Source organism: Lynx canadensis, chromosome B4 (assembly GCF_007474595.2).
Source record: "Lynx canadensis isolate LIC74 chromosome B4, mLynCan4.pri.v2, whole genome shotgun sequence".
In the NCBI taxonomy this organism is placed as follows: Eukaryota; Metazoa; Chordata; class Mammalia; order Carnivora; family Felidae; genus Lynx; species Lynx canadensis.
In genome coordinates, this window is record NC_044309.1 from 70,628,115 (window position 1) to 70,642,153 (window position 14,039).

A 14,039-nucleotide genomic window follows, 5' to 3' on the forward strand; every position below is an offset into this window, starting at 1 on the left:
AAGCCAGCTAATAAAACTTATTAGAAAGAATATAAAATAAAAGTAAGGACTTTTTGTGCATGGATTTGATGTTATCAGTTTTGTTTACTTGGGTTTTTTTTAAATTGTTTTTAATTTTACTTTTTTCTTTTTACCTTTGGATTCCCCTTACCCATTTCTCCCACCATCTGTCCCACTTCTAGAAACCACAGATCTGTTCTCTGTATCTATAAGCTTGTTGAGGTATTTCTGTTTGTTTCTTTTTTTAGAATCCACATATAAGAGAGATTATACAGTATTTGACTCTCTATATATTTCACTTAGCATAATGACCTCAAGGTCCATATATGTTATTGCAAATAAAAAGATTTCACTTTTTTATGGCTGAATAATATTCCATTGTCTGTATATACCACTGCTTATTTATCTATTCATCCATTGATGATCACTTAAGTTTTTTCCATATTTTGGCTATTGTAAATAATGCTGCAGTGAACAAATGGGGGTGCATTTTTTTTTAGTTAGTATTTTTGTTTTCATCAGATAAATACCCAGAAATGGAACTGCTGGATTATATGGTAGTTCTAATTTTAATTTTTTGATGTATCTCCATCCTGTTTTCTATAGTTCCACCAATTTATATTCTCACCAACAGTGCATGAGGGTTCCTTTTTCTCCACATCTTCAACACTTATTATATCTTGCCTTTTTTATACTAGCCATCCTTACTGGTTGAGGTGATATTTAGTTATGGTTTTGATTTGCATTTCTCTGATGATTAATGATGCTCAGCATTTTTTCATGTACCTGTTGGCAATCTGTATGTCTTTTCTGGACAAATGTCTATTCATATCTTCTGCCCTTTAAAAATATTTAATTGGGGCACCTGGGTGGCTCAGTTGGTTGCGCAACGGACTTCGGCTTAGGTCATGATCTTGCAGTTGGTGAGTTCAAGCCCCACGTCAGGCTCTGTGCTGACAGCTCAGAGCCTGGAGCCTGCTTCGGTTTCTGTGTTTCCCCCTCTCTCTGCCCCTCCCCTGCTCATGCTCTGTGTCTCTGTGTCTCTCAATAATAAATAAATGTTAAAAAAAAATTTTTTTTTTAACATTTAAGTCCAGTGTAGGTGACATACAGTGTTACAGAATTACAACACAGTGATTCAAAACTTCCATATACAACTCAGTGCTCATCAACATAAGTATCCTCTTAATCCCCTTCACCTAGTGCACCCATCCTCCCACCCACCTCCCTTCTGGTAACCGCATGTTTGTTCTCTATAAAGAATTTTTTTGGGGGGGTATCAGACTCTTGGTTTCAACTCAGGTCATAACCTCACGGTTTTGTGAGTTCGAGCCCCGCATTGGGCTCTGTGCTGACAGTGTGGAGCCTGCTTGGGATTTTGTCTCTCTCTTGCTCTGTCCTTTCTTCACTCGTGCTGTGTCTGTCTCTCTCAAAATAAATAAATAAATTTAAAAAAAAAAGAGAGAGAGAAACTGTTCTTTGGTTTATCTCTTTTTGCCCCTTTGTTCACTGCTTTCTTTTTTTTTTTTTTAATGTTTATTTATTTTTGAGAGAGAGACAGAATGCAAACAGGGAAGAGGCAGAGAGGGAAGGAGACACAGAATTGGAAGCAGGGTCCAGGCTCTGAGCTGTCAGCACAGAGCCCAATGTGGGGCTCAAACCCACAAACCATGAGATCATGACCTGAGCCAAAGTTGGATGCTTAACCAACTGGGCCACCCAGGTGCCCCCACTGTTTTTTTCTTAAAATCCACCCTATGAGTGGAATCATATGGTATTTGTCTTTCTCTGATTTATTTAGCTTAGCATTCTACTCTCTAGATCCAACCATGTTGCTGCAAATGGCAAGATTTCATTCTTTTTTATGGCTGAATATTTCAGTGTGTTTGTGTTTCTGTGTGTCTGTGTGTGTTTATCACATTGTCTTTAACCATTAGTGTCTATTCATATCTTCTACCCATTTTTTAATTGGATTTTTTTTCTATTGAGTTATATGAGTTCTTTATACATTTCAGATATTAACCCCTTACCATAAATATGATTTGCAAGTATTTTCTCCCAATTAGTAGGGTGCCTTTTCCTTTTGTGGATGACTTCTTTCCTGTACAAAAGCTTTTTGGCATTATGTAGGTTTCATAGTTTGGTTTTGCTCTGTTGCTTTGTGTGTGTGTGTGTCAGATTCAAAATATCATCACCAAGACCTAAGTTAGGGAACTTACCACCTATGTTTTCTTCTAGGAATCTTACAGTTTCGGGTCTTATTTCTTTTCTTTCTTTCTTTTTTTTTTTAAGTTTATTTATTTTGAGAGAGAGAGCCTAAGCATGGGAGGTACAGAAAGAGTAGGAGAGAAGGAATACCAAGCAGACTCTGTGCTACAGAGTGCAGACCTTGACATGGGGCTCGATCACATGAACCATGAGCTCATGGCCTCAGCCAAATCAGAGTCAGACACTCAACTGACTGAGCCACCTACACACCCTCTGGTCTTATTTTCAAGTCTTTATTATTTTTTTTTTTTAATTTTTTTTTTCAACGTTTATTTATTTTTGGGACAGAGAGAGACAGAGCATGAACGGGGGAGGGGCAGAGAGAGAGGGAGACACAGAATCGGAAACAGGCTCCAGGCTCTGAGCCATCAGCCCAGAGCCTGACGCGGGGCTCGAACTCACAGACCGCGAGATCGTGACCTGGCTGAAGTCGGACGCTTAACCGACTGCGCCACCCAGGCGCCCCTCAAGTCTTTATTTTGAGTTAATTTTTATATATGGTGTAAGGTAGTAGTTTAGTTTTATTCTTGCATATAGCTGTACAGTTTTCCCAACACCATTTATTGAAGAGACTTTCTTTCTGTCATTGTACATTTCTTGGCTCCCATATCATAAATTAATTGACCACATATGCATGGGTTTATTTCTGGGCTCTCTATTCTGTTCCAGTGATCTATATGTTTATTTTATTCCAATACCATACTGTTTTGATTACCATAGCTTTGTAATGTACTTTGAAATTAGGGAGCATGATGCCTCCAGCTTTGTTCTTTTCTCAAAATGGCTTTGGCTATTTGTTTTTGTGTGTGTGTGTGTGTGTGTGTGTTTTTTGTTTTTTGGTTTTTTTTGTGGTTCCATACAAATTTTAGGATTATTTGTACTATTTCTTTGAAAAATGCCATCATAATTTTGATAGTGATTGCATTAAACCTGTAGGTTGCTTTGGGTAGTATGGACATTATAACAATATTGATTCTTCTAATCATGAGCATGATATAGCTATCCATTTTTTGTGGGTTTTTTTTCACTTTTCTTTCACTATTGTCTTGTAGTTTTCAATATATAGGTTTTCCCATCCCTGGTTAAATTTATTCCTGGGTATTTTTTTTATATACAATTTATATAATTGTTTTCTTTATTCTCTTTCTGAGAGTTTATATCACTGTATAGAAACACAAGAGATTTGTGTTTGATTCGATTTGATTGATTTGATTAGAGAATTTAATGCATTTACATTTAATTTCATACCTGATAAGTATGTACTTATTGCCATTTTGTTAATTGCTTATTTATATCCTGCAACTTACTTGTTTCACTTAATTGGTTCTCACAATTTTTTGTTGGGAGTCTTTAGGGTTTTTTTTATATGTACTACGTCATCTGCAAATAGTGACAGTTTTACTTCTTTCTTTTGGATGTCTTTTATTTCTTTTCCTTTTCTAAGTGCTCTGGCTAGGACTTCCAATACTTGAATAAAAGTGGCAAGAGTGGTCATCTTTCTCTTTTTTCTGATCTTAGAAAAAAGGCTTTCATCTTTTCACCATGGAGTAAAAGCTGTGGGCCTGTCATACATGGCCTCTATTATATTGAGGTACATTTCTCCTATACCCACTTTGTTGAGAGTTTTCATCATAAGTGGATGTTGAACTTTGTCAAATGCTTTTTCTGCATCCACTGAGAAGACCATATGATTTTTATTCCTATTTTTGTTAATGTGGCATATCACATTCACTGATTAGCAGATGTTGAACCATCTTTGCAGGCCCGGAATAACTCCTACTTTATCAGTGTATGATCATTTTGATACATTATTGAATTCAGTTTGCTAATATTTGTTAAGGATTTTTGCATCTTGTTCATCAGGGGTACCAGCCTGTAATGTTCTTTTCCTGTGGCATCTTTGTCTGGTTTTGGTGTCAGAGTAATGCTGACATTATAAAGTAAGCTTAGAAGAGTTCCCTCCTATTTTTTGGAAGAGTATGAGAAGGATTTGTATTAATTCTTTTTTCAACTCATTAATGAAACCATCTGGTCCTGAACTTTTATTTGTTGGAAGGTTTTTGATTACTAATTCAACCTCCTTACTAGTAATCTGTTCAAATTTTCTATTTCATCATGATTGTATCCTTATATCTAAAGTGAGTCTCTTGTAGGCAGAATATAGATGGCTCTTGTCTGTTTTTGTTTTTGTTTTGTATCTATTCAGCCACTCTGTGTCTTATGATTATTTAGTCCATTTGCATTTAAATTAATTACTGATAAGTATGTACTTATTGCCATTTTGTTAATTGTTTATTTTATGTTTTTGTAGTTCTTCTCTGTTCCTTTCTTCTTCCCTTGCTCTTTTTTTTCTTTTGTGGTTTGATGACTGTCTTTAGTGGTATACTTATATTCCTTTCTCTTTATCTTTTGTGTATTTACTATAGATTTTTGCTTTGTGGTGACAAGGCTTACCTATAACAATTTATATCTATGACAGTCTATTTTAAATCGATAAAAACCTAAGTTTGATCCTATTCTAAAGCTTAGCATTTGTGGTCTCCCTCTCCTCCAATGTTTTCTGGTTTTGATGTCACATTTTACATCTTTTTATCTTGTGTATCCCTTGCAATCATAGTTATTTTTATTACTTTTGTCTTTTAAACTTAATACTAGGTTTATAAGTGACTAATCCACTACCTTTACAATGTATTTCACCTTCCCAGTAAGATTTGTTTTTCATGTTTTCTTGTTACTAGTGTCCTTTCTTTTCAGCTTAAAGTTCCTTTAATATTCCTTGTGAGTTTGGTTTAGTGGTGATGAACTCCTTTACCTTATGCTCCCCAAGGAGATAAAGAAAAACTCTATCTCCCCTTCAGTTCTGAATGAAAACTTTGCCAAGTAGAGTATTCTTGGTTGAAATTGTATTTTCATCCAGCTCTTTGAATATATTGTGTCACTCTCTTCTGGCCTGCAAAGTTTCTACTGAAAAACCTGCTTATAGTCTTATAGGCGTTCCTTTGCATGTAACAAGTTGTTTTTCTCGTGTTGCTTTTGATGTTCTCTCTTTGTCTTTAATTTTTGCCATTTTAATTACAAGGTGTCTTGGTATAGGTTTCTTTGGATTCCCCTTATTTAGAATTTTCTGGGCTTCCTGAATCTGGATGTTTGTTTCCTTTCCTAGGTTAGAGAAGTTTTGGCCATTAGTTCTTCAAACAACATTTCTGCCCCTTTCTCTCTCTCTTCTCCTTCTAGGACTCCTATAATGCAAATTATAATCTGTTTGATGTTGTCCTATAAGTCCCTTACATTATCTTCACTTTTTATTTATTTATTTATTTTCTGCCCTGATTGGGTGAGTTCCACTGCCTTCTTCTGCTTAATATATTCTACTTTTGAACCCTTCTAGTGTATTTTTCAGTTTAGTAATTGTATTATTCAGCTCTGTGACTTCTGTTTGGTGTTTTCTTATATTTTCCATCTCTTTTTTGAAATTTTCACCGTGTACATCCATCCTCCTCCCCAGTTTGGTGAGTATCTTCATGACCATTACTTTGAACTCTGTGAGGCAAATTAATTATCTCTATTTCATTAAGGTTTTTTTTTTTTTTTCAGATTCTATCTTGTTCTTTTATTTGGAACATATTCATCTGTTTCTTCATTTTGCTCAACTCTGTTGATTTCTTACAGTAGATGAAACAACCATCTCTCCCACTCTTGAAGGAGTAGCCTTGTGTAGAAGCCTTGTCATTCAGCTAACTCTGACCAGCTAACTGGTCATGAGCCAGCTCTTTGTCATCTCTCAAACCTTTGTTCTACTCAAGCAGCCTATTACATTTTTAATAGCTCCCAGTAGCTGAGGATGTACCAAGACCTGTGAGTGTCCCTAAGGGGAGCATCTCAGCATGTAGATTCAGACTATTTAGAAGCCAGGCCCTCAGGCAGCAGCTTTTAAAAGTTTGCAAATATATATAGTGTTGTGGGACTACAAGTGTTAAGTTCCACTGGTCAGGCAATCTGCCAGTATCCTCTGGGTAGCAGTCGCAAAAATAGGGGTTCATATGAGCAAATAAGTTCTTTTCCGGGAGATACCTGTGAACTGGAGCAAAGCAGAAGGAGAGCATCGAGATGGTGTTCACAGCCTATGCTCCTTGAAAGCAGCTTCATAGTTCAATAGGTGTGTGATAAACCTAAATCTTGATCCTTAGGTTAAAGCTCCAGGAAATGCCGAGGCCTCCTTCACAGAAAGACTAGGGGGTGTGCTTCAATCTGCTTTCTGTGCAGTGCCCTGAGGGTGGCAACCTGCTAAGAACCATCATTCCCATTGCCAGTCCCACTGGACCCAGGAATGCAAGCCCCCATGGCCAAAAGAAATAGGCAGTCAAAGGCATCCCTTGGGTGCCAACTGCAAAACCAGGGTACTAGATAAGAAAATCAGATTCAAGATGGCAACATAGGACCCTCCCACAGACACACTGAGTCTACAGCTACAAATGGAACAATTTCCTCTTTAAAAAATCCCCTCAGAATGATGACTGCACATCAGGCAGATAAGAAAGACACATCAAAACAGGTGGAAGAGGTGGGGATACAATTTACCATAATCCCCACCTCCAGCACAGAGACCCACAATGGGGAGAAAGCTTAAAGCTTTCTCTGTGCTGGAGGTGGGGATTATGGTAAATTGTATTGTATTAAAGCAAAGGGTTTGAACCACCATGAGGCATCTCAACTTGCATCTTTATGAGCCCCCAAAACATCTAACTCTGAAAACAAAAAGGACTTGTGTCCCGAGACTCATAGATTATAGTGACCAGGGAGACAGCTTTCATAGGCCTCTGCACTTAGTCTCCCCTACCCCAGGGCCCAGCCCAGAGGCAGCCAATTGCACCCAGACTTAGAGTGAAGGAGGCTTACCTGCTTGTATTAAAGCTCTGGCCTGAGGGGCAAGTGTCTAATTTAATACATCTGGGAGCCAGCTGGAACATTCCTCAGGGACAGAGATTGGTGGGCACCATCTTTATGCTCTCCCTTTTCTGTATTCCAGAGCACCAGGATCCCCAGAAGGGAGGTTTTTACATGTGTGTGGTGCCCCGATCTTTGTGGCTGCTGCCCAGGATATACCTCTTGACTGTGTGGCTCTGGAGGCCAGGGGAGCTTGTGTTTCCAGTCCCATGCTATTGTAATAATTGGTGTCACCCAAGATTTGGAGCTCAATGTCTGTCTGGTGCCCCAATTTTTGTGGCTGCTACCAGGGAACACCTGTACATCACCTGGTTCTGGTGGCCAGTAGGACTTACGCTCATGGGTCCCACAGGACTGTAAGCAAAAGAGAAAGAGTTCTTAAACAGCAGTTCAACACCACTGAGGCACAGCAGGAGGCGACAAACCCAGCAGCTAGGTCTTTCTGTGAAAGAGACCTTTCAGCTAATCATCAGAGCTGCAGCCTGAGGGGCAGGCTTCTAATTAAAAAGGGATCTAGGGGTTGACTAATCCTTTCCAGAGACCCCAGAGGACAGGCGCTATCTTTATGCTCTCCCTCTGACCACTCCAGAGTGCCAGTCTGTCCTGGAGGGGTGCTTTACATGCAGCTGGTGCCCTGGTTAATAGCTGATTTTTTAAAATCAGAAACCATGGAGGTTAGAAGGCAGTCGGAGGATATATTCAAACTGAAAAAAAAAAAAAAATATATATATATATATATATATATATATATATATATTCAAACTGCTGAAAGAAAAAGAATGTCAACCAATAAATCCAACAAAACTATCCTTCAGATAAGGAGAAAATATGACAGTCACAGAAAAACAAAAGTTGAGAGAATTTGTGACTAGAAAATTTGCCCTATGAGAAAAAGATAAGAGTTCTTCCAGCTGAAATGAAAGAACACTAAAGAGTAACTCAAATCCATAGGAAGAAATAAAAAATTTCTAGTAAAGGCAACTACATAGGTAAATATAAAAGACATTATAAATATATTTTGTTTGTGGCTCTTTTTCTCTAAAAGACAAGTGCATAGAGCTATAATTAAAAATCTGTGTTGGTGGACATCCCATATGTAAGGATATCATTTGTATGACAATAATGGCACAAAGAAGGGGGCAGGGCAGAGACCTATACAGAAACTATTGAAATTAAGTTAGTATTACTCCAAAGTAGATTTTTATAAGTTAAGATGTTAACTGTAATTCCCAGGGCACCATTAAGAAAATAACTTTTAAAATATGGTAAAAGAAATGATAAGGAGGGTCACCTGGGTGGCTCAGTCGGTTAAGCATCTGACCCTTGATTTCGGCTCAGATCATGATCTCATGGGTTCGTGAGTTTGAGCCTTGCATAGGGCCCTGAAATGACAATGCAGAGCCTGCTTGGGATTTTTCTCTCTCCCTGCTCTCTGCCCCTTCCCGGCTTGTTCTCTCTCTCTCTCTCTCTCTCTCTCAAAAAAATACATAAAACTTAAAAAGTAATGATAAGGAAATTTAAATAGTACATGAGAATGTATCTATTGGCAGTCATAGAGGAAATGAGTAGCAAAAATGACAACATATAGAAAAATAAATAGCAAAATAACAGATGTAATTCCTACTTTCTCAATAATTACATTAAATGCAAATGGATTAAACACTCCAACTAAATGGAGACATTGGAAAATGGATAAAATTACATGATCCAACTGCATTCTTTCTAAAAAAGACTCACTTTATATTTAAAGATGTGAATAGGTTGAAAGTAAATGGACTGAAAAAGATATACCATGCAAATGGTAACTAAAAGAGAGTTGGAGTAGGTATATGAATACCAGACAATATAGATTTTGAGGCCAAAATTCTTACTATAAACAAAGGACCTCTTTTTATAATGCTAAAAGAGTCAACCTATCAAGAAAATATAAAAATTATAAACAGATATGCATCTAACAACAGAGCTTTAAAAAACATGAAGCAAAAACAGACATAATTGAGAAAGAAAATAGACAATTCAACAATTGTTGAAGACTTTACCACCAATCTTGATGGATTAGGTGGAAGATGACAAGGAAATAGAACACTTGAACAGCACTTTAAATCAAATAGACTTAACAGAATCTATAGACCACTCCACCCAACAATAGCAGAATACACATTCTTCTAAGCTCATGAGTAATTCTCTAAGACCATATGTTAGTCCATAAAAAAGATATTAGTTTCCAGTGGCTGACATAACAAATTGACACAATCTTGATAACTTAAAATAATAGAAATTAATTCCCCTAAAATTTTAGAGGTTAGAAGTCTAAAATCAGTACTATTGACCAAAATCAAGGCGTGGACATGGCTGTAACCCCTCTCCAAAATCTCTAGAGAATCCATTTCTTGCTCTAGCATCAATGCTGGTTGCCAGCATTTTTAGCTGGTGGCCACATCACTTCAATCTCTGCCTCCATCTTAACATTACCTTTAACATTTACCTTTACCTTAACATTAATTTTGTAGTCAATTTTTTTCCGCCTCTCTCTTATAAAGATACATGCTATTATATTTAGGGCCCACCAGATAATTCAGGATAATTTCCTGATCTCAAATCCTTAGCTTAGTCACATTTGCAAAGACCCATTTACTGAAGAAAGTAGCATTTACCAGTTCCAACAAAAAGGACAAATCTCAATAAATTTCAAAGGATTGAAATCATACAAAGCTAGTACTCTAGCCACAGGAGAATTAAATTAGAAAATAATAAACTGGGGGTGCCTGGGTGACTCAGTCGGTTAAGCATCTACTCTTAGTTTCAACTCAGGTCATGATCTCATGGTTTGTGAGTTTGAGCCCCACATTGGGTTCTGCACTCTCAGAGCAAAGTCTGCTCAGGATTCTCTCTCTCCCTCTCTCTCTGCCCCTCTCCTGTTCTGTCTCTTTCTCAAAATAAGTAAATAAAGTTTAAAATTTTTTTAAAAATAACAGAAGGAAATTTGGTAAATTCACTAACATATATAAATTAAACAACACATTCTTAAATATATGATGATTCAAAAAGAAATCACAGGCAAATTATAAAATGCTTTGAGATGAATGAAAAACAAACAAAACTTAATGGGATGCAGCAAAAGCAGTGCCCAAAGTAGACACAAAAATCCACCCCCAAATTCTAGCAAACTGAATCCAGCAATATAGAAAAAGGATTACACACGAAAACCAAGTAAAATTTATCCCGGGAATGCAAGATTGGTTCAATATACAAAAATCAGTGACTATAATACACCATTTAAATAGAGTAAAAGACAAAAACCACATGATTGATCCTATCAATAGATGCAGAGAAAACATTTCACAACATTCAATACTCTTCCATGATAAATTCACTCACAAAGAATAGAAGGCAACATAATCTCATAAAGCATATCTGAAAAAATAAAAAAACAAAAACAACCCAGAACATCTTATGTAATGGTGAAAACCTGGAAGCTCTTTCTCTAAGATCAGGAACACAGCAAGGATTTCCACTCTTGCCATTTCTATTCACACAAAACAAAAGAAGAAGCAGAGGAAGGAGGAGGAGGGGAGAAAAGGGAAGAGAGAAGAAAGAATGAAGGGAGTAGCAGACAGGAGGGGGAGGAAGGGAAGGAAGGAAAGGAATCCAGGCTGGAAAGTGAAACTCTCTATTTACTATGACATGTCTCATTAATGGAAAACTCTAAGGAGTCCACATGCACAGAGGGAAAAATCATTATTAGAGCTAATAAACAAATTTAGCACCGTTGCAGTATACAAGATCAACACATGAAAATAGGTTGTGTTTCTATACATTAGCAATGAGCGGTCTGAAAAGGAAACTAAGTCTCACTTACAATAGCATCAAAAAGAATAAAATACTAAGGAATAAATTTAATCAAAGAAGTACAAGATTATACACTAAAAACTACAAATCATTGTTGAAAGAAATTAAAGCAGACAAATAAGTGGGAAGACAGTCTATGTTTATACATTATAAGCCTTAATGTTAAGGTGGCGATATTTTCTAAATGATCTACAGGTTCAGTAAAATCCTTAGCAAAATCACAACTGGCTTCTTTAAGTAGCAATGGACAAGTTGATCCCAAAATTCACATAGAAATGTAAGGGAACCAGAAAGCCAAAATAATCTTTAAAAAAGAAGATCAAATTCGGAGGGCTCCCAGTTCCTGACTTCAAAACTTACTAAAACTACAGTAATCAAGACAATGTGGTCCTGGCATAAAGATAAATAATTGAGAAATTAACTCTCACATATACGGTCAGTTGATTTGCCAAGACTGTTTAAAAGGAGAAAGAATAGTCTTTTCAACAAATGGTGCTGGGACAACTGGATACTTACACGCAAAAGAATGAAGTTGGACCCCCTACCTTACATCACATAGAAAAATAAACTCAAAATGGATGGAATACCTAAAGGTAAGAGCAAAATTACAGAACTCTTAGAAGAAAACGTCAGTGTTTTCTTTTTGAATGGGGCAAGTTTCCCAGGTATGACACCCAACGCACAAGCAGTCAAAAAAAGAATGAATGAATGAATGAATGAATGGATGGGTGGGTGAATAAAGATAAATTAGACTTAATGAAAATTAAAAAGTTTTGTGCCTCAAAAAACATTATTAAGAAAAGGAAAAAGCAATCCATAGGATGGTATGTTTGAAAATCATATATGTGATAAGAATCTGCTATCCAGAATATAGAAAGCACTATTACAACTCAGTAAAAAAGAGTAATAACTCAACTGAAAAATGAGTTGTTTCACATCTGGATAGAAATTTCTTCAAGATATACAAATGGTCGATAAGCACATGAAACATACTTGATACATGTACAGGCCTTTTTATAACTTCTTCCAGAAATGGCAAATGCCTCCAGAGAAATGGAGATGCTGTGTTTATGTTTTTAGATTTCTATCTTCTCCCAGATCTTGGTCTCTATTTCTTGACTGCTTGTGAATCCTCTGATGCCTTTGAGCAGAATTTTTCCCCTACTTTTCCTCAGGGGGAAAGTTGAACTGAATTAGCTGCTCTACTCTTAGCAAAAGCAGAAGTCACCTGGTTTCATTTTCATTTCAGATAGAATTCCATCCCTTCTTGAGACTTTTTTTCTTGGCTTCCTGGTTTTCCTCCTGTCTCTCTGTTCCTCAGTTTCTTTTGAATGCTTCTCTGTCCCTTCCTAGCCTGTTCATATTGATGATTCTACCCTAGATATCTCTTCTTTCTGGACATATCTATCTTGTCCAGTTAAGGAGTTTCAAATATCATCCACATGCAGATGACTAGATTTTTCTAGTTCTCATTATTAGCCAACCAGCCTGAAATATGCTTTTTTCCCAAACAAACTGCAGTTCTTGGAACTTCTTAAATATGACATGGCTATCTGTGTATTTATGCATATGACCCATTCTTTTCTTCTGCCTGAAACGCTCTTACCTGCCTTGTCCACCTGGCAATATCCAGATATTGCCACATATCAATTCTTTAAGATTCAGTGCAAGGATCCACTCCACAGTCTTTTCTGATTCCCAGGTAGAAATAGGTGCCTCTCCTCTGTTCTTTATTTTTTTTTAAGTTTATTTATTTATTTTGAGAGAGAAAGAGACAGCAGGGAAGAGGTAGAGAGAGGAGAGAAAGAATCCCAAGTAGGCTCCGCACCATCAGCACGGAACCTGTTGCGGGGCTCGAACCCACAAACCGTGAGGTGATGACCTGAGCAGAAATCAAGAGTCGGATGCTTAACTGACTGAGCCACCCAGGCGCCCCCTCTGCGTTCTGACAGTACCCCAATAACAGTTAAAAATAATAATAATGCTGGGGCGCCTGGGTGGCTCAGTCGATTAAGCGTCTAACTTCAGCTCAGGTCACGATCTTGCAGTCCGCAGGTTTGAGCCCCGCGTCAGTCTCTGGGCTGATGGCTCAGAACCTGGAGCCTGCTTCCGATTCTGTGTCTCCCTCTCTCTCTGCCCCTCCCCCATTCATGCTGTCTCTCTCTGTCTCAAAAATAAATAAACATTAAAAATAATAATAATGGGGCGCCTGGGTGGCGCAGTCGGTTAAGCGTCCGACTTCAGCCAGGTCATGATCTCGCGGTCCGTGAGTTCGAGCCCCGCGTCAGGCTCTGGGCTGACGGCTCCGAGCCTGGAGCCTGTTTCTGATTCTGTGTCTCCCTCTCTCTCTGCCCCGCCCCCGTTCATGCTCTGTCTCTCTCTGTCCCAAAAATAAATAAAAAAAAAAAATAATAATAAAAAAAAAATAATAATAATGTTATGTATGTTAATTTATAAGCTTGTTAATTTTTAAAAAGTTGTATGTTGCACTGGTTTTATTAAACGATTACGAACACTGCTCAAAGTACTTCCCCTCTATTAACTTATTTAATCCTCATAACAAGCCTAGGAATTTGGTATTTTTATCCATATTTTACCGATGAGGAAATTGAAGTGAAGTGACTTGCCCAAGGTTATGCAACTAAGAAATTTCAGGGCTGGAATTTTAACTCAGGCATCTGACAGCAACATGCAACCTTTACCACCACACCCTATGTCATCATATAAACATCTTCTTCTCTATCATTGAGAGCTAAATGCTGTTATGCCGAGCACTGTATTATGAGCATGTTCTCATTTAATAATCCTATAAGACATGTTCCATCTTTTCCTTATTGAGGAAATTGATGACCCAAAAGTTTGTTCCTAGCGGTCATCATATTAAATTGCCATTGTCCACTCTTCCCTACATCCATGCCCTTTGCAATATAGTTGTATAACTTTTCTCATCAGGAAGCACAGTCTGTTTCCCAAGCCCT